The sequence below is a fragment of the Sinocyclocheilus grahami genome, unplaced genomic scaffold (assembly GCF_001515645.1).
Source record: "Sinocyclocheilus grahami isolate Dianchi unplaced genomic scaffold, SAMN03320097.WGS_v1.1 scaffold365.1, whole genome shotgun sequence".
Classification (NCBI taxonomy): Eukaryota; Metazoa; Chordata; class Actinopteri; order Cypriniformes; family Cyprinidae; genus Sinocyclocheilus; species Sinocyclocheilus grahami.
This window is the reverse complement of record NW_015505544.1, coordinates 779,515-798,689: the sequence shown is the minus strand read 5'-3', so window position 1 is coordinate 798,689 and position 19,175 is coordinate 779,515. Positions and strand designations below refer to the sequence as shown.

At 36.9% G+C, this 19,175-nt stretch overlaps 1 protein-coding gene across 2 annotated transcripts in view; it reads right to left on the bottom strand.

The window, feature by feature from the left end:
* The window catches only part of LOC107549206 (histone-lysine N-methyltransferase EZH2), a 45,070-nt gene extending 26,641 nt beyond the window's left edge, over positions 1–18,429 (bottom strand). For both annotated transcript variants that reach the window (XM_016230206.1, XM_016230207.1), the window contains exon 1: positions 18,073–18,429. The gene's annotated coding sequence lies outside the window, so the exon portion shown is untranslated. The remainder of the gene's footprint in view (positions 1–18,072) is intronic.
* Positions 18,430–19,175: the final 746 nt, after the last annotated feature.

The window sequence follows — 19,175 nt, the reverse complement described above, 5'->3', positions numbered from 1 at the left end:
AGAACATATAACGCAGATAAAATGCTTGAAATGGTGTAATTACTTAGTTTGTCCAGCAAAGCGTGCTCTATTGGTTGCTTTTGGCGACATGGATGAAACGCTTTAAAGCTTATATCTATGGAAAACCACTGAAACTTTGAACGTCCATCTCCGTAACGGCGCGGCAAATCCGCACCAAATTCAGGGGATCCCTTCAGCTCGAGGAACCCTCTCGAACGCGAATTGAGTGTACGTCTAGAGCAGTGTTACTCATTGCGTGGCTCGCGGGACTCATGCGGCTCTCTCCAAGCTTTAATTTGTGGCTCCCCTGGCAGTAAATAATACGATGATATGATCATGCAGTCAATACAGATATTTCATAAAAACATTAAAAACAAGCAGGGCTATAACATAACCCTTTAAAAAAAACTCACACCATGTCTACACCGGACGCGAGTGGCGTGATCTGACAAAAGGCAATAGAACCCAGTGATGTTGTCTACACTGGATGCGGCACGGGCGCCATGCGATGCGACACGATCCCCATCAGTAAACTGATGCCTCGTTCTATTTATGACGAACTGTCCCGACACTACAATCAAATGATTTGCAACTGTCGCTTTGTCGCGTCACGTGTAGACAGACTTTTAGCTCAACAGGGCGCACGACAACTGTCGCATCCGGTGTAAACACGGCCAGACAGTGTCTGCTCTATTACAAATCATTTATATATATTTTTAAAAATACCTAAAACAGCAGCATTACAAGATGGAAATATAGACTAGAAAAGATATTTACACTTGCTCTGTCCTACGTCCATGACACTGACTCACTGCGGAGTTGCCAGTTTTAATCTTAACAGCTCTTAACGCCGAATGTGCACTTGGATGGTTAGATACATGACGGGCTATTATAAACAAATACTTGAGGTCTTTCCAGCATTAAGGTAATCCTGCTTTTTTTTTTTTTTTTTATAAATAATCTGGTCTCAGTTACAAATTTGACTGGTAAATGATAAAGAATGATAGCCCCTTTTGTATTGCATTGCATTGCATATGACAGATTGATTAATAAGACATGCCATTTATGACTGGATGTAACCTTTGATACTTTGCGGTAAAAGTGTCTCTCCGACTGACTTTGCCCTATCAGTGTGGCTCCCATGAAAAAAATAGTGAAGACCACTGGTCTAGAGGCCCGCTTTCGAATTAGACCACCCTCGCGTCGATGGGGGGCTACCGACACGCGGAGGGCATTTGAGCGAGCTCCTCGAGCTGAAGGGATCCCCCGAATTTGGTGGAGATCCGCAGGCGCGTTCGCGAGATAGTGACACCAGTCAACACTTTCACTTCAGTAAGGAGGTCTCTTGTTCAGGCAGCAGCATTCAAGCGTGGTCTTATTCGACCGCAAGTGCCCTGCGAAGTGGACTTCACATGAAATTCCGCTATGATTCCAGTTCCAAGGGACCGTACACGTTACAATCAAAGGGCATTAAAATGCGCGAGATGTGAATTTATATTGTATTTATTTACAGAGGTATATTATGTCACACTTCTCTAGTAAGTTTAGTCTGTGTGTGAAGACAGTAGCCCAAATCCTTGAATGAATGTTCCGAAGTGAAATAAACTTCAACGGAATAAAGTTGAATGGAATTGAATTGAATTAAAGTTGAATAAACTTCAACTTTACTGTTCAGTGCACTGATGTCAGACTAATTTTGGATAATAAAGTTTGTTAAATTGTTAAATGCCCTGCCTCCATTACATATCTCCGTCACGTCATTATAAGTGTTTGATCACCACATTCACAGCTGAGCCAAAGAAAATCAGCGACCAGTAGATGGCACTAGCCCCACTTACATGCGTGCATTCCATTGTGTACAGTTTTATAAACATTACATTGTGTTTTCTTTGTTTCTTTTTGGTTTGGTTATTCTCCTCTGCCGTAGAAATACAAGATGTTTTATTGAACTTGTTCTAACGTAACTTGTCTTAAGACACAGAATAGCTTAAATTAATTTTGCCAAACAAGAACTTTGTGACGGTACCTTGTTTTTTTTCTTTCTTTCTGTAATTCAACGGCACGTTGTCCGTTATTCCTTCGTTGTAGGTTATTATTTAGTGCTGGGCGGTATTTTTCAAAATTATACCGGTTTCACGGTACATGACGGTATTTTTTTTTTCCATGCATGACTGGGTGTTAACCATATTTTATATTATATTGACTTAGAATGCCCCATTTTACTTTCATGATGAGTGAATATTGTCAAAAAATACCACACTAAATAGTGACTAAACACGACCCCTTTTAATACATGTTAACCAGGAGTCACTCTCATTTATAAATAGCAGCATCGTCTGATAAAATCAACATGCATCTACACTAAAGAGCGGCAATGCGGTTGTTTTGGCTTTATTACTTTTTTGTCTCATGCAGCGCCCTGCCTGCATCTGAGTAACAAACTAAAAAAAACAACAAACAAAAAAAGTGCATGTGATATTAACAGACGAACTACACTCATATTTATAATCCCAAACAATCAGTAAGCAACAGGTGCTAGGAAATGCTGTTTTGTACTCATTTATTGACGAGTCGGCTGCGGTGCGGCCAACTGAATGTGCTGCTTCTCTGCCGCTCACTGCACAGAACAGACGCAGAGAGAGGTGACACTTCTCCGGGAAAGTCAGACTTCGCGTTCGCGGGACAGCACTGGCGAAATCTTCCAACTGAACCATAGCTAAGGTTTATCCACAAACGTCAGTATGAGTATTCTATGGAAAAAAAAGCAGCTAAAAGGGCCTGAAAGTTGCTAAATCTAGTGCTAAAGTCACGCTCGTGTGTGAGACGCGGGAGCTGATGGCAGGGAGCGGTGGATATTTGTGGCGGTCAATGTGGATATTGTGGATTAGTTCTTCTGTGTCATCACGTTCTATTAGTTCTACAGCTTCAGTTTTGGAACTTTCACGCTTAACACATTCAGCTGTTCCCTCAACACAGTGCAACAGTGAAAAGGGACCCCTTTCAATCAGTGTCGCATTCTGAACATTGTTTAAACGACATACACCGGTATTGCAGTATTTAAAAATTTCATATAACAAAAATAAACACCGGTATTCGGTATACCGCCCAGCACTACTATTATTATTATTATTATTACACAAAGATGAAGTAGACGATGCTGATTAGCCATCTCAGCACTGCAGTATGAAAGAAATGCACCTTTCATATAGTCCTACAGCATTGCATACGCTGTAGCCTTTTCATTATCAGAATAAAATACAGTCAACCAAACATATAGATACACTATAGAATCTAGAAACACTGATTAATTAAAACAGCCCATGGTACAATCCGTGCCGTTCAGCGTGAGCTCGGGCCAAGCACATAGCCTATTTGCTCATGTGAAGAGGACGATTTTTCATGTGAAGACCATGATATTTTAAAAAAAAAATTTGGAAAGCGGGATAAGTACAAAGCCTGGTTTACATAGGCCTAATAAATAATAGTCTGTAGCATTCAAATTCAAATAGCCAACATTGTGAATATGGAAACATTTGGATTCGTGCCAAATGAGAGAGTAAGGAAGACGATTATAGGGCCAAACAATAAAAAAAAAAAAATCTCCAGAATAAAGTCATTAGCTTATAATGCGAGATTAAACTCATTAAATATCCAGAAAAATTGAAATAAAATATTGAGAATAAAAATTAAATATCGAGAATAAAGTCATTCATCAGTCAACTTCATCTTTGCAGCCGACACTGACTCAGAAAACAGTTTAGTAATAAGTAGCCTATATAAAATATGTTCTAGCCATTTATGCGAATAGGCTATAGCCTATAAAACGCTCGTTTAGTAGCTATAGTTTAGTTTAAGTTAATTTAATAATTTAATTAAATATAAATATGTGATTACTGATGGCTTAAATGAGCGACTATAATAGCCCTTTTAATAATAATAATAATAATACTACAAGGAAGGAATAACTGACAACGTGCCGTTGAATTACAGAGAACAAAAAACCAAGGGACCGTCACAAAGTTCTTGTTTGGCAAAATTAATATAAGCTATTCTGTGTCTTAAGACAAGTTACGCTAGAACAAGTTCAATAAAACATCTTATATTTCTACGGGCAGAGGAGAATAGCCAAAACAAAAAGAAACAAAGAAAACAATGTAACATTCATAAAACTGTACTCAATGGAATGTGCACGTGACTGGGGCTAGTGCCATCTAGTGGTCGCTGATTTTCTTAGGCTCAGCTGCGCGTGGATCGCGAGCTGTGTGTGTGTGTGGATTGGGCAAGGCTAAAATGGCGGAACGAAAGTCTCAAAATTCAAATGAATCAAATAGAATAGACTCAGAAGAGACGTGAATGAATACACGTGCCTCGCCTGATCCACAAATGCACATTTTAATCGCTACGTGCACAAATTATGATACTTTAATACAAACTATAACATTTGTATTCACAAATATGTCTCTATTTGAAAAAAATGCTGCACATTAATGTAATTATTCACTCTGCAGAAACCGGTTGAAAAGCATTTGTTTCAGTGTAGTGACGCACATTTGCGAATTTTTCAAATCGTGTACACCTTAATGAATTGCACTGGGCCTTGTTCATTGGTAGTTGTGTGTGGGGGGGGACGTGAAATGCTGTAAACTGCGAAAATGAAGTCTCAAAATCCAAATGAACCGAACAAGATCGACTCGAACTAGACGTCAATTAATGCACGCGTGACACAGACTCAAATTGAAAGGTATTTGTTTGTGGTTTGTAAGATACATGTATAAAATGTATGCAGTACATGGATAATTGTGCGTGCATCTATTAATCCTTTTGAGCCTAATATCATCCCATAAGTTAGCCACTCATTTTGGCATTTGTGGCTCACAAGCTGTTTGAGTCTGAGCGCGGCTTGTTGGTGATGGTGCGCGCGCTTTTGGTGCAAGCACGAAACCTGCAGGAATGACTAAAATAATGCACAATACAAGCACTATTAAACCGGAGCGAATGAGACGTGTGTGTGAGAGAGAGAGAATAGGTCATCGGAGAGAAGAGAGCGAGAATGCGCAGCTGACGTTATTGCCTGTGCCGCTTGTAACAAAACGGATCGGCTCGGAATCGGAAAAAGTGAGACTGACTGGCCGGTCACCGATCCGGGCCAATCATGAGGAAATTCGGCCAATTCCCATCCCTGGCCGATCGATCGGTGCATCTCTAGTTTATCACATGTGAAAAGCAGCATTAGATCATTTATGATTTATGTTTCTGTGGCTCAGTGGTAGAGCATTGCGTTAGAAGCGCAATGCTCTTTTGGATAAAAAGTGTCTGCTAAATGCATAAATTATGAATTATTATGAATTATTATTATTATAATACTTGATTATATATTAGATCATCAGTCCAATAATATGGGTGTTCTATACACTTGCTGCTCTATTTTTTTGTTCTCAGGAATTATTTATTTAAATTTTTTTGTATGAAATACAAAAAAATACAGCTTATAGCAAAAACATTATTTAAAAAAAACAAACATTATTTTTATATTGTTCCATTGGTAAACATAACATAAATGTCAATGTTCTCTTAAAAACTGTTTGGAAAGACGCTTTGATCACTAATTTAATGTTTAATGTTTTTTTGCTCCCTTGTGCCAAGAAAAAAAAATAAATGGCACATCATGTCAAAAAGGTTGCCGACCCCCATCCTAAAGCATCATTTCATTTGTATCTTTGTTCTATTCAGTCGTGCTATTGTTTGTAATTTGTTCTTATTTACTGACTGTTCACTTATCTTTCATAATGATTGAACTTTATATTTGTCAGGCTAGTAGTTTTTGCTGTTGTATCTAAATTGAAATCGAGAATTGTAAAATTTAATTGGCATCTAAAATATTAGTGTCACAAGCTTATTTGTTAGAATACAAGATAACATAGATCATAAACAATGACAAAGGCAACCATTTTATTTATTTTTTTGTGGCAGAGCCTGTGAAAATGTTGGCAGGGCAAGTAATAAATCCTTAGAAAAAAATCCTTAGCGTTGAGCCCTGAACATGGAGGTTAAGTGGTTTTGATTTTTTCCGCTTTTAAAACAGAAAGTTGTAGTATATGAATACCAGTTAAATCTCACAGTTTTCATATGCATTAAGTGACTGATTAATTCTCTTGCCAGATAGCTTAAAAGTAGTGGTCGACAATTTGGCATTTTTCAAATATCGGCATCGGCCGATAAGTTTTTCTGTCGATACGGCCGATGCGTTCAAGGCGGGACTTTTATTTTGAAAGCGGCCCAGCGGCAGCACCTGAGCACACAGTGCTCGCATTCTCCCTCTTGTTCGCTGTCGTCGTTAACAGTTCTGTCTAATACGGATAGAAGTCCGTCTAATAATCAGAAAGAACTGTTAAACAAAGGAATTAAAATGTATACAAAAAGTATTAGAAACGATTGCTTTTATATTATTAATAATAGAAAGGCAAACATTATAATACTTTCTCGTTTGCCGTCAGCATTCAGCAAATATGCATCTACATCATTTAAACAAATCTTTGAATTGCTAATGAAAATTTAATTTCACAAACCTTGCAAACTTAGTCGAATCCAGTTGTGAGATCTTGTGAAGTGTACATGTGACCTGCATGAAATATGCGTGTACTTTGCGTGACTTTCGGTCCGTGCAAATTGAATGCTTTAAACATTAAATTCGTGATTTCAAATTATGCTGCGCTTTATGCATCTACCCACTGTAATATTCATGTAATTTTCACTGTGTGCTGTATGCAATATGAGTGTTACCCTCGCTTTATTTGAAAAAACATGATTCCCAATGCACACAAACTTCCCAGAATACTGGATGCTCTGTTGGTTACAGTTTACTTCCTTTTCAATTAGATTTTTATTAAATATGTATTTATTTGTGGTAGGGCTGTCGCGATTCGTTGATTCTATTAGACTATTCGATTTAAAAAAAATACTCGACTTCATTTTGCCTGCATCGACTAACCGGGAAAATACCGGAAGTGGCGCATTTCACGGACGAGAATCCATAAAACACATTATTAGACTGTTTTCCAAGGATTCAGTTAGGGCTGGACAATAATTCAATATCAATATGCATCGCGATATAATTTTTTTCAATAACGGTGATATGATTTTTAAACACATTTCCGATATTTCGATATTCATTACCAGTGTTTCCCATACATTGATTTATTTGTGGCGTTTGACTTCGTTGAATAAACATGAGCACTGCACGTTTCAAAATCAAAACGCGTCGCGGGTGTTTTATATGAATGTATCTCTGAAGGGAACCGACTGTCTTCAGAATAGTTTAGATGGCATTTTTATCTGATAAAGTACCGTTCATGAGCGGAGCTGCTTTGTTTCCCAGCCATTACTGGAGAAACCCGTTAGTTCCACCGCTCTCACAGCGCCTCCTGCTGGCAGACAATCAGTTTGCATTTTCAATAATAAACCCATTTCCAGCAACATGCTTTTGTTGTTGCTCTATTTTTTTGTTTTCTGAAGCAACTCGGAGCATGTTTCATACTCGTTATCCTGGTTAATGCATGTTTCATCTATAAAAATAATCAAAGGTTTTTGAACTGCAAGATTTTTAATGTTTCTTAAATAATTCTCTTCTGCTCACCAAGCCTGCATTTATTTGATCCAAAATGCACCAAAAGCAGTAACATTTTTAAATATTTTTACTATTTAAAATAACTGCTTTCTATTTGAATATATTTTAAAATGTAATTTATTCATGTGATCAAAGCTAAATTTTCAGCATCATTAGGCCAATCAAAGTCTTCAGTGTCACATGATCCTTCAGCAATCATTTTAATATGCTGATTTGCTGATTATCAATATTTAAAACAGTTGAGTAAATTTTTTCAGGATTCTTTGATGAATAGAAAGATCCAAAGATCAGCATTTATCTGAAATAAAAAGCTTTTGTAACATTATACACTTGACTGGAGTAATGATGCTAAAGCTCTGCTTTGAAATCACAGGAATAAATTATATTTTCAAATAGAAAACAATTATTTTAAATAGTAAAAATATTTCAAAATGTTACTGTTTTTGCTGCATTTTGGATCAAATAAATGCAGGCTTGGTGAGCAGAAGAGAATTCTTTAAAAAAAAAACATTAAATCTTACCGTTCAAAAACTTTTGACTGGTATGTTATCCTATAGTTTGAAGTAAAAAAAATATTAATATTAATAAGGAGAGTCTGAGATTTATTTGACAGTGATTTCACATTTCTTGTTTGTATGAAGGCTAAATACCAATCAAAGGTGAACATTTATTTGTTTGCGCCATTTTTTTTCCCTAAAATATTATATAGTTTTATAGGAGTAGGTTTCATAGAGTTGGCAAATTAATTTTTCATAAGTTTGTAGGTACAGACATCTGTTGTGGCCGTTCTTGGCCGTTTTTATGAGGCTTTTTTAATAGTGTTCATATCGATATCGGAATTATATCGTATCGACTGAAATTAAGAAATATATCGTGATATAAATTTGGGCCATATCGTCCAGCCCTAGATTCAGTGATAATCAATAATTAAGCATAACTGTGAATTCACAAACGCTACGATTTAATTAAATAATTATATGCGATGCAGTTATAGGCGTGTAGGTTACGTACGTGTGTCTCACATCTGTTCCACAGGAACTGTTATCATTTAAAGGTGTGGAGCGGCTCAAACTCCATGTGTGCATGTTGTGAGTTTGGGCTTATTATAACGTTCATCTGGGAACGCCATTTCATCAGATTTGTAAGATAAATCATTTATAAATCCCTGCAAACACAAGAGAATACATCATCTTGCAGTTTTAAAATAAAAGCTCAAACCCTCACTCTGAGTTTACATTCATTTAATTACAGTGGCTATAGCATTTCTGTCCTAAAGAAATGGCCAAATATTAAAGATTAAGTGGACATTTTAATTAAATTATGCTTGGCCAATATTAAACAGGTATTAGATCGCACAGTAATGTGTAAAAACAATCATCAGGCCTTTGTTATAATGCGTACTGCACATTAGCTCTATTCACTGATCTATAATAGAGATTATATTATATCATTGTATATATATAGATCAGTGGCTCTATTACATTATAATAAAGTATTTTAACAGTTTTGTTCAATAAAACCATATGATTTCTTGCTTTTGATACTTTATTTGAACTAATTATTATTGCCTCATTGCTATTATATATGTATTTTAAGTAAATTTAAAGGTTATTGTTCACTTAGCCTACAACTATTACAAAAATGAATTATTAATAATAATCTTTTATCATTAGTAGACCAGAACACGTGGTCATGTTGTCATTCTTACACTATAATACTGAACTTTGATTTCAGTGATTTGGACTATGAGATGGACACTTGCTCCTTGCACTCCATGTTGCACTTTACTTTTGCTTTAAAAAAGGATTTCATAGAAATTTGGATTTCATTTGGAGTTTTACTACTGAAGTCCTCTGTTCATTTTTTTCATCATGCTGGAGATGTCTGTTTAAATCTGTTGTTTACACATTTCTAAGAGTACTTTTAATTAGAGCCCGGCCGATATGGGTTTTTTGGGGCCAATACTGATACCAGGGAGTAATATCGGCCGATATTCTTTGTGTATATTTTAGTACAGTACCAGTCAAAAGTTTGGACACTTTCCCATTCGTGTCCACACATTTGACTGGTACTTTATATAGAATACAGTATATACATTAACAGAATATATATATACATAAAAAATGTTTGCAATGATTACTCAAATGTGGTGATCAAACACTTATAATGATGTGACCGAGATACGTAATGGAGGCAGGGCATTTAACAATTTAACAATAAACTTTATTATCCAAAATGAGTGAATTTCATGTGAAGTCCACTTCGCAGGGCACTTACGGTTGAATAAGACAACGCTTGAATGCTGCTGCCTAAACAAGTCCTTACTGAAGTAAAAGTGTTGACTGGTGTCACTATCTCGCGAACGCGCGAGCGAATCTCCACCAATTTCAGCGGATCCCCTCTCGAACGCCACCCTCCACGCGTCGGTAGCCCCCCAGGATCGCTAGATCGGTCAGCGCTGGACCGCAAATTTAACCACCCATAATTCCCGAACCCCTGGGGTGGTCTCATTCGAAAGCGGGCCTCTAGACGTACACTCGATTCGTGTTCGAGAGGGTTCCTCGAGCTGAAGGGATCCCCCGATTTTGGATCAAATAAATGCAGGCTTGGTGAGCAGAAGAGAATTCTTTAAAAAAAAAACATTAAATCTTACCGTTCAAAAACTTTTGACTGGTATGTTATCCTATAGTTTGAAGTAAAAAAAATATTAATATTAATAAGGAGAGTCTGAGATTTATTTGACAGTGATTTCACATTTCTTGTTTGTATGAAGGCTAAATACCAATCAAAGGTGAACATTTATTTGTTTGCGCCATTTTTTTTCCCTAAAATATTATATAGTTTTATAGGAGTAGGTTTCATAGAGTTGGCAAATTAATTTTTCATAAGTTTGTAGGTACAGACATCTGTTGTGGCCGTTCTTGGCCGTTTTTATGAGGCTTTTTTAATAGTGTTCATATCGATATCGGAATTATATCGTATCGACTGAAATTAAGAAATATATCGTGATATAAATTTGGGCCATATCGTCCAGCCCTAGATTCAGTGATAATCAATAATTAAGCATAACTGTGAATTCACAAACGCTACGATTTAATTAAATAATTATATGCGATGCAGTTATAGGCGTGTAGGTTACGTACGTGTGTCTCACATCTGTTCCACAGGAACTGTTATCATTTAAAGGTGTGGAGCGGCTCAAACTCCATGTGTGCATGTTGTGAGTTTGGGCTTATTATAACGTTCATCTGGGAACGCCATTTCATCAGATTTGTAAGATAAATCATTTATAAATCCCTGCAAACACAAGAGAATACATCATCTTGCAGTTTTAAAATAAAAGCTCAAACCCTCACTCTGAGTTTACATTCATTTAATTACAGTGGCTATAGCATTTCTGTCCTAAAGAAATGGCCAAATATTAAAGATTAAGTGGACATTTTAATTAAATTACAATATTAAAATATTAAACAGGTATTAGATCGCACAGTAATGTGTAAAAACAATCATCAGGCCTTTGTTATAATGCGTACAGCTCTATTCCTCTATTCACTGATCTATAATAGAGATTATATTATATCATTGTATATATATAGATCAGTGGCTCTATTACATTATAATAAAGTATTTTAACAGTTTTGTTCAATAAAACCATATGATTTCTTGCTTTTGATACTTTATTTGAACTAATTATTATTGCCTCATTGCTATTATATATGTATTTTAAGTAAATTTAAAGGTTATTGTTCACTTAGCCTACAACTATTACAAAAATGAATTATTAATAATAATCTTTTATCATTAGTAGACCAGAACACGTGGTCATGTTGTCATTCTTACACTATAATACTGAACTTTGATTTCAGTGATTTGGACTATGAGATGGACACTTGCTCCTTGCACTCCATGTTGCACTTTACTTTTGCTTTAAAAAAGGATTTCATAGAAATTTGGATTTCATTTGGAGTTTTACTACTGAAGTCCTCTGTTCATTTTTTTCATCATGCTGGAGATGTCTGTTTAAATCTGTTGTTTACACATTTCTAAGAGTACTTTTAATTAGAGCCCGGCCGATATGGGTTTTTTGGGGCCAATACTGATACCAGGGAGTAATATCGGCCGATATTCTTTGTGTATATTTTAGTACAGTACCAGTCAAAAGTTTGGACACTTTCCCATTCGTGTCCACACATTTGACTGGTACTTTATATAGAATACAGTATATACATTAACAGAATATATATATACATAAAAAATGTTTGCAATGATTACTCAAATGTGGTGATCAAACACTTATAATGATGTGACCGAGATACGTAATGGAGGCAGGGCATTTAACAATTTAACAATAAACTTTATTATCCAAAATGAGTGAATTTCATGTGAAGTCCACTTCGCAGGGCACTTACGGTTGAATAAGACAACGCTTGAATGCTGCTGCCTAAACAAGTCCTTACTGAAGTAAAAGTGTTGACTGGTGTCACTATCTCGCGAACGCGCGAGCGAATCTCCACCAATTTCAGCGGATCCCCTCTCGAACGCCACCCTCCACGCGTCGGTAGCCCCCCAGGATCGCTAGATCGGTCAGCGCTGGACCGCAAATTTAACCACCCATAATTCCCGAACCCCTGGGGTGGTCTCATTCGAAAGCGGGCCTCTAGACGTACACTCGATTCGTGTTCGAGAGGGTTCCTCGAGCTGAAGGGATCCCCCGAATTTGGTGCGGATTCACCACGCCGTTACGGAGATATGGCCGTTCAAAGTTTCAATGGTTTTCCATAGACTTAAGCTTTAAAGCGTTTCATCCAGGTCGCCAGTAGCAAACAATGGAGTACAATGGAGACAAACTAATATTTGAACTAATTATTATTGCCTCATTGCTATTATATATGTATTTTAAGTAAATTTAAAGGTTATTGTTCACTTAGCCTACAACTATTACAAAAATGAATTATTAATAATAATCTTTTATCATTAGTAGACCAGAACACGTGGTCATGTTGTCATTCTTACACTATAATACTGAACTTTGATTTCAGTGATTTGGACTATGAGATGGACACTTGCTCCTTGCACTCCATGTTGCACTTTACTTTTGCTTTAAAAAAGGATTTCATAGAAATTTGGATTTCATTTGGAGTTTTACTACTGAAGTCCTCTGTTCATTTTTTTCATCATGCTGGAGATGTCTGTTTAAATCTGTTGTTTACACATTTCTAAGAGTACTTTTAATTAGAGCCCGGCCGATATGGGTTTTTTGGGGCCAATACTGATACCAGGGAGTAATATCGGCCGATATTCTTTGTGTATATTTTAGTACAGTACCAGTCAAAAGTTTGGACACTTTCCCATTCGTGTCCACACATTTGACTGGTACTTTATATAGAATACAGTATATACATTAACAGAATATATATATACATAAAAAATGTTTGCAATGATTACTCAAATGTGGTGATCAAACACTTATAATGATGTGACCGAGATACGTAATGGAGGCAGGGCATTTAACAATTTAACAATAAACTTTATTATCCAAAATGAGTGAATTTCATGTGAAGTCCACTTCGCAGGGCACTTACGGTTGAATAAGACAACGCTTGAATGCTGCTGCCTAAACAAGTCCTTACTGAAGTAAAAGTGTTGACTGGTGTCACTATCTCGCGAACGCGCGAGCGAATCTCCACCAATTTCAGCGGATCCCCTCTCGAACGCCACCCTCCACGCGTCGGTAGCCCCCCAGGATCGCTAGATCGGTCAGCGCTGGACCGCAAATTTAACCACCCATAATTCCCGAACCCCTGGGGTGGTCTCATTCGAAAGCGGGCCTCTAGACGTACACTCGATTCGTGTTCGAGAGGGTTCCTCGAGCTGAAGGGATCCCCCGAATTTGGTGCGGATTCACCACGCCGTTACGGAGATATGGCCGTTCAAAGTTTCAATGGTTTTCCATAGACTTAAGCTTTAAAGCGTTTCATCCAGGTCGCCAGTAGCAAACAATGGAGTACAATGGAGACAAACTAAGTAATTACACCATTTCAAGCATTTTATCTGCGTTCTATGTTCTGTAAAAAAAAAATTCATCAGTGGCATATCGGTGGCATATACCGATATATCGGCAACAGACTCATATCGGCTGATAATATCGGCAAAACGATATATCGGTCGGGCTCTACTTTTAATACTTAATTTTTAATAATAATAACTTTTAATAATAAAATTTGAATACTTGATTCTAGTGGACTCTAAACATTGCATTTATTTAATGTGAAAACCCAACTGTTGGGGTTAATTTAAACATTTTTTCTCCTTTGTAGTTGCACTCACAGCTGTACTCACAGCTGTACTGAACAGAACTCCAGAACATGTGGATATATTGACATTAAGAAAATGCTGACTTTCTCAGACTTTTGTAATTATTTTCATTTTTATTAGGTTTGTTTACATTTTTACTCTTTTAGTTTTACATTTCGTCAATGGCTTGTTTACATTTATACTTTTTTATGATACACTACTGAATGGCAAAGTTGCAAGTTTAATAAAATGTTCTTTAAAATAGTTTATTTTTTGTGGGAAATTAATCGTTTAGATTAATCGATAAATTAGTCTATAGATTAATCGAAATAAAAATAGTCGTTAGTGGCAGCCCTAATTTGTGGAAAATACTTTGTCTTTTACTATGCCTATGATAACACTGCAAAAAAAAGCGGTTCTTCCCGAGTATGTTTGTTTTTCAGTGAAAATGTCTAAAGATTCATAAATCAACATATAACAGTGATACAGGTGTTATGCCCACCGTGTCACCGACCCTTTATTTAAACTGTCATTTATTTATTTTATTTGACATTCGTTTTGCTAATAAACGTTCTACGGTTCTTATTTATTTGGTTATATATTATACATATTTACTTATTTTCTTTTTTACTTGTTTTGTATACCTATTAAACTTTATACAAGTTATTTGTTATTTTATATTAGGCATAGCTTGCCCTATAGCATGGTGTATTTTTATTTGTTTTGTTAATAAAAGTTCTGTGTTTTATATATAGGCTAAAGTGAGTTTGACGTTGTATTTTGTTGTTGCATTCAAGCAACTGACGCCGAACTGCCTAATTCAAAAGTGAAAATAAAATGCGCACGGCGCTTTTACAAGCTATTTAAAAGCGAGGAAAAGAGGGAACGCCCCGCCCCCACGGTGATACCGGTATTACCGGTGTTGTCACACGTCGATTAACCGGTGGGAAAATTTCCTCACCGTCACAACCCTATACTAGTCCACATTCAACACATATTCACAAGTAACACATATTCAAAAATCTAATAAAACAAACCAATAAAAATTTCATTCATAGGGATGAACACAGAAACTAGCCTCATTATGAAGCCTCTTATTAAATGGATGTCAACTTATCTATCGTCTCTTAAGGCTGGAATACATTACACAATTTTTGCCCCGATTTTCTACAGATTTACAGTCTGGAGAAGTTGATGCTAGTTGCCAAAGGTCAGAGCCAGTCTGTAGATTTGAGCTGACAGAATCCAAAGAAAATCTAATAACTTAATTTAAAGTGACAACCATCAGTTTATTTGTAAAGTCTGTTTATGATGTATTTACATAGATGTTCAATGTGGAAGAGCTTAAAGAGAGCACACTGAGCTTAACTGGAGCAGCAACAATTTTTTATAAATTTCATGTAATATTTATTACAATTTCAAGATTTCGAAAAATAAATAATCTAGGTCATGTATTAAGTTCATACATATTTTATTATGAACAACTATTATTAAAAATATCTATGAAATTACACTTTTTCTTATTTATGTCACACTGAAGCTGTGTGATTTTCATAGTAGTGTACCCTTTAAAGGAAGGGTATGTAATTTTTCAAAAACACTTTAGAAAACTGATTCGGGCGAATAGCAAAACAAACTTGTAGCCATTCAGCACTAAGGGGCGTGTCTACTCGTGATGTGGAGGAGAGAGCTTTCAGTGCATGGGACAGATATTAGCCGAGCGACAGAAAGATAGAGATGGTGGATTAAAAAAAAAAAAAAAAAAAAAAAGAGGAAACCGTCTGCGGAACGATAAGGCAAGAAGTAGGACCCATGTAAATATCGGATCAGCTTTCCAGCACTGGAGAGAACTCAAGGAGCGGAGGCCTGCGATTGGACGCCGAGGTTGCTTTGTTTCTTTTCAATAGGTGAGTAACACCTTGTCTACAACAGCTTAAGTCTGCCTACACTGGACGCGATCAAGCGACCGTTGAAAACCCTTTGAAATTTGTGTCAGAACGTCATAAATAGAACCCGGCAGCAGTTTTCTGTCGGGGATTTGTTGCGCCGCTCACGTCCGATGTAGACACGGTGTAACATTGGTTTTGCTTTGTTTCACAGAACTAATCGTTGCCTGGGTTGCGTACGTATATGTGGGGCGGAGCTATCAAAATAGGGGCAAGACCCTTTTGGGGTAGGGGCGTGTTTGTTTTGGTGATTTCAAATATCAACATTGGCTACCAGAAATCGCTTACCCTGCCTTTAAGCTCACCTTACAATAATATGAGATCTTTAAAAATTACAGCAGTGTAAAACCACAGACCAGCAAAAAACTGTCAATTTATAATATTATGGATTTAAAAGCACAAGCCAGTAATGCCTGTGAAGTTATATATTAGCGTAGCACACAATCTTATACAGCTAGTCTGCTAACTGTGTTCTGTAGCATCTGCGCTATGTTGCTAAAACTATCTTTTGGATCGAACTGTAATTATTTCCCACATCCAAGTTCCAGGTTATAATATGCAAAAGTCTAAACATTAATCTCTTAATTTTACAGTAAGTAGTGAAACTTACCCAAAATAAAGACTTAAACATCTAAAAAATGCACATTTAAAGGGCTCCTCTTTTGGTGAAGGTCTTCAGACAGCTTTAAAAATGGCTGCCAGACAGTGTGAACACATGGAGACTCATATCTCAGTGTGCAATGGTCTGATTGACTTGAAATTACAGGAGGTATGTAGGTACAAACACATCAATTGGTTAAGACATCAAGTATGATAATACATTATTTTGTCTTTTTATAATCTGAGCTCAAATATGGAAGTGTGCTTAAAGGGTACGTGAGCTTAATAGGTACGTTTACCCTAATCAAAATGAAATGAGTTCATGATTAGAACAAGAACAAAAATCAATGGGGTCAGAAAAACAAACTTAAGTCAAGGTGAAAAAAATAATATTCTTATTTATTTCTTTTCAATCAAACCAGATTTCTCATCAAATTCTTCCAAGCAGAAATTATCCAAGTAATGCTGAACCAAATCATTCATAGTTCAATAGTATTATTAGTCTCCTAATTTATTTCTCTTCATTTGAAACTTCTCCTAATTTGAAGCATACCTGAGAGCTCCTTTAAGTCATCCGAGCTATGAAAGAGCAACAATACTTTCCTCTGAGAACTACTAGAGTGTAAAAGCCAACTAAATTGCTGTGGATATGTAGGCTGAATATGTAACAGAGCAGCCGAGACAGTGCGATACAGTGACATTTGTAAGTTCACAGGTTTCTCCTCCTACAAGTTCTCCCAGTCATCTCGGCAACACCACAAATTCACATAATCTCAACGTAGTAACATGAGAAAACTGAACAAATAAGAGGTAAAGGAAAATGAATGCCCCTTTTGACCCACGAATAAACTTTATATGACCCAGAATATGAAGTTCTGAGATTGCATTAGGTACACTTTTATTCCCAAATCTGGGATTTATGTTATCCCTGGTGTAGCTGTGACAGGTGTATGAGCTCATTGGCGCCCCTGCAGGTCTAACACACACATTGAAACGACGCCTGACTGAAAACTGAAACAAAAACTTATAACACGTTTACTCGTGTTAACTCGCACTACTTCACAAAATCAGCAAGTCGTGTAATGACAAATAAGAAATAAACACTGAAGAACTAATAAAAGGTTGACAACTGAGATGCTAAAAAGATTCAACCAAAAATGAATAGTCATTTACTCAACCTCATGGTTCTCGAAACCTGACTCTTTTTTTTTCTTTTGACACAAAAGGAGATGTTAAGAAGAATGTCAGTCATCATTTACGTTTAATGCATCTTTTCCAATACAGTGAAAGCGAATGGTGACTGGGACTGTCATTTCTTTCATCCCCTTTGTTTCCTTTCACGGAAGAAAGAGAGGTTTGGGACAACATGAGGGTTTGTAAATGACAGATTTTTCGCTTTTCTGTTGAATTATCCTTTAAACTTCGTTAAGTCTCGACAGTAAGGTATAACATGAAATGACTAGTAAACTGTCTATAATCTAACATGACTGCTGTCTTTGCAGTCTTTCGATGTAAAGTTAGTCGCTAACTGGTTAGCTGGGCTGTCTTAACCAGAAAGTAAACGTGGTTTCACTAACACTCAGACAACTGTCTTCTTCTAGTGCCTACCTGAAGGAAGAGATCTGTCCACATCCAAACAAACGACTTTTCTGTCAGTCTGTCAGCGCCGTCCCTAAATGAAGATGATCGGTTAACTGAGCTAGCTAACTCGGCTAGCTCGCGGCAGAGGGTCCTTTCAGCTCCGCGCGTCCGCGTTACCAATACCGGCGAGCCTCGATAAACAAAAGACAGGCGCTTAATTCGTCTTTAGTTCTACAATCTGTTTGGCCAGACGTCTACTTCTCTCTTAACCGCGGCAGACTGTAAGCGAACTGAAATAAATTTGAAAGATATGTAAATTTGTAATATTTCCGTTTCTCCAAATATTCAAACCCGCTCAGTCTGTCGTTTATACTCAGAATTCACCACCCACTTCGCTCACTGCAGAATCAACGAGCGCCAAACAGATCAGCCAATCAGAACAAGCCATGTTCGAGCTGTTCAATGTTACGATTTTCGATTGGATAGATCCAATCGGGGATTGGGCGAATCGGATGCGTGACTGCAGTGGGGGACATGTGAAGAAGTTCTCTTTGTTCTTCATTTTGAACGAATACGTTTTTGTAAAATTGTTTTAAAAAAGCGCGCAGTATGCCAGTGTTCGTCTTTGGGTTTTTAATCATTGCCGTGAATTATGTCAGCAAAGAGCAGCAGTTGTAATGTGTTTGCCATACAGTATAATGCAAAGATTTAAGCTCACGTTACTTTCTTTTAGTACAGTCAGAAGGAAAACCATGCTGCTGTTGTGGTAAATACTGGGAGAAAACAGTTCCATACGGCCAGTAAGTCGATAGTCAACATGTTAGTCTATGTTCGCATTGAACTGAGGGACTTCCTGTGGACTGTTTGGACTTGGGTCACCCGGTTCATTAAGTACCACCCACTCACAGAGAATCTTCTTCTTCTTCTTTGGAATTTTTTGGCGAATTCCGCACCATAGGCACATATCGCCACCAACTGTTTCTAATCATACATGGATGATAGTCCCGCCTCTATTCATATTTTATGTATTTATTTTTTAATTGTTAATTTTATTTCGGGCTCACCCAAGCTGTATTTCTGGCTGCTGCGTGTTCAGTTCCCATGCCAAAAAACCCAGCTTGTGTGTTCCC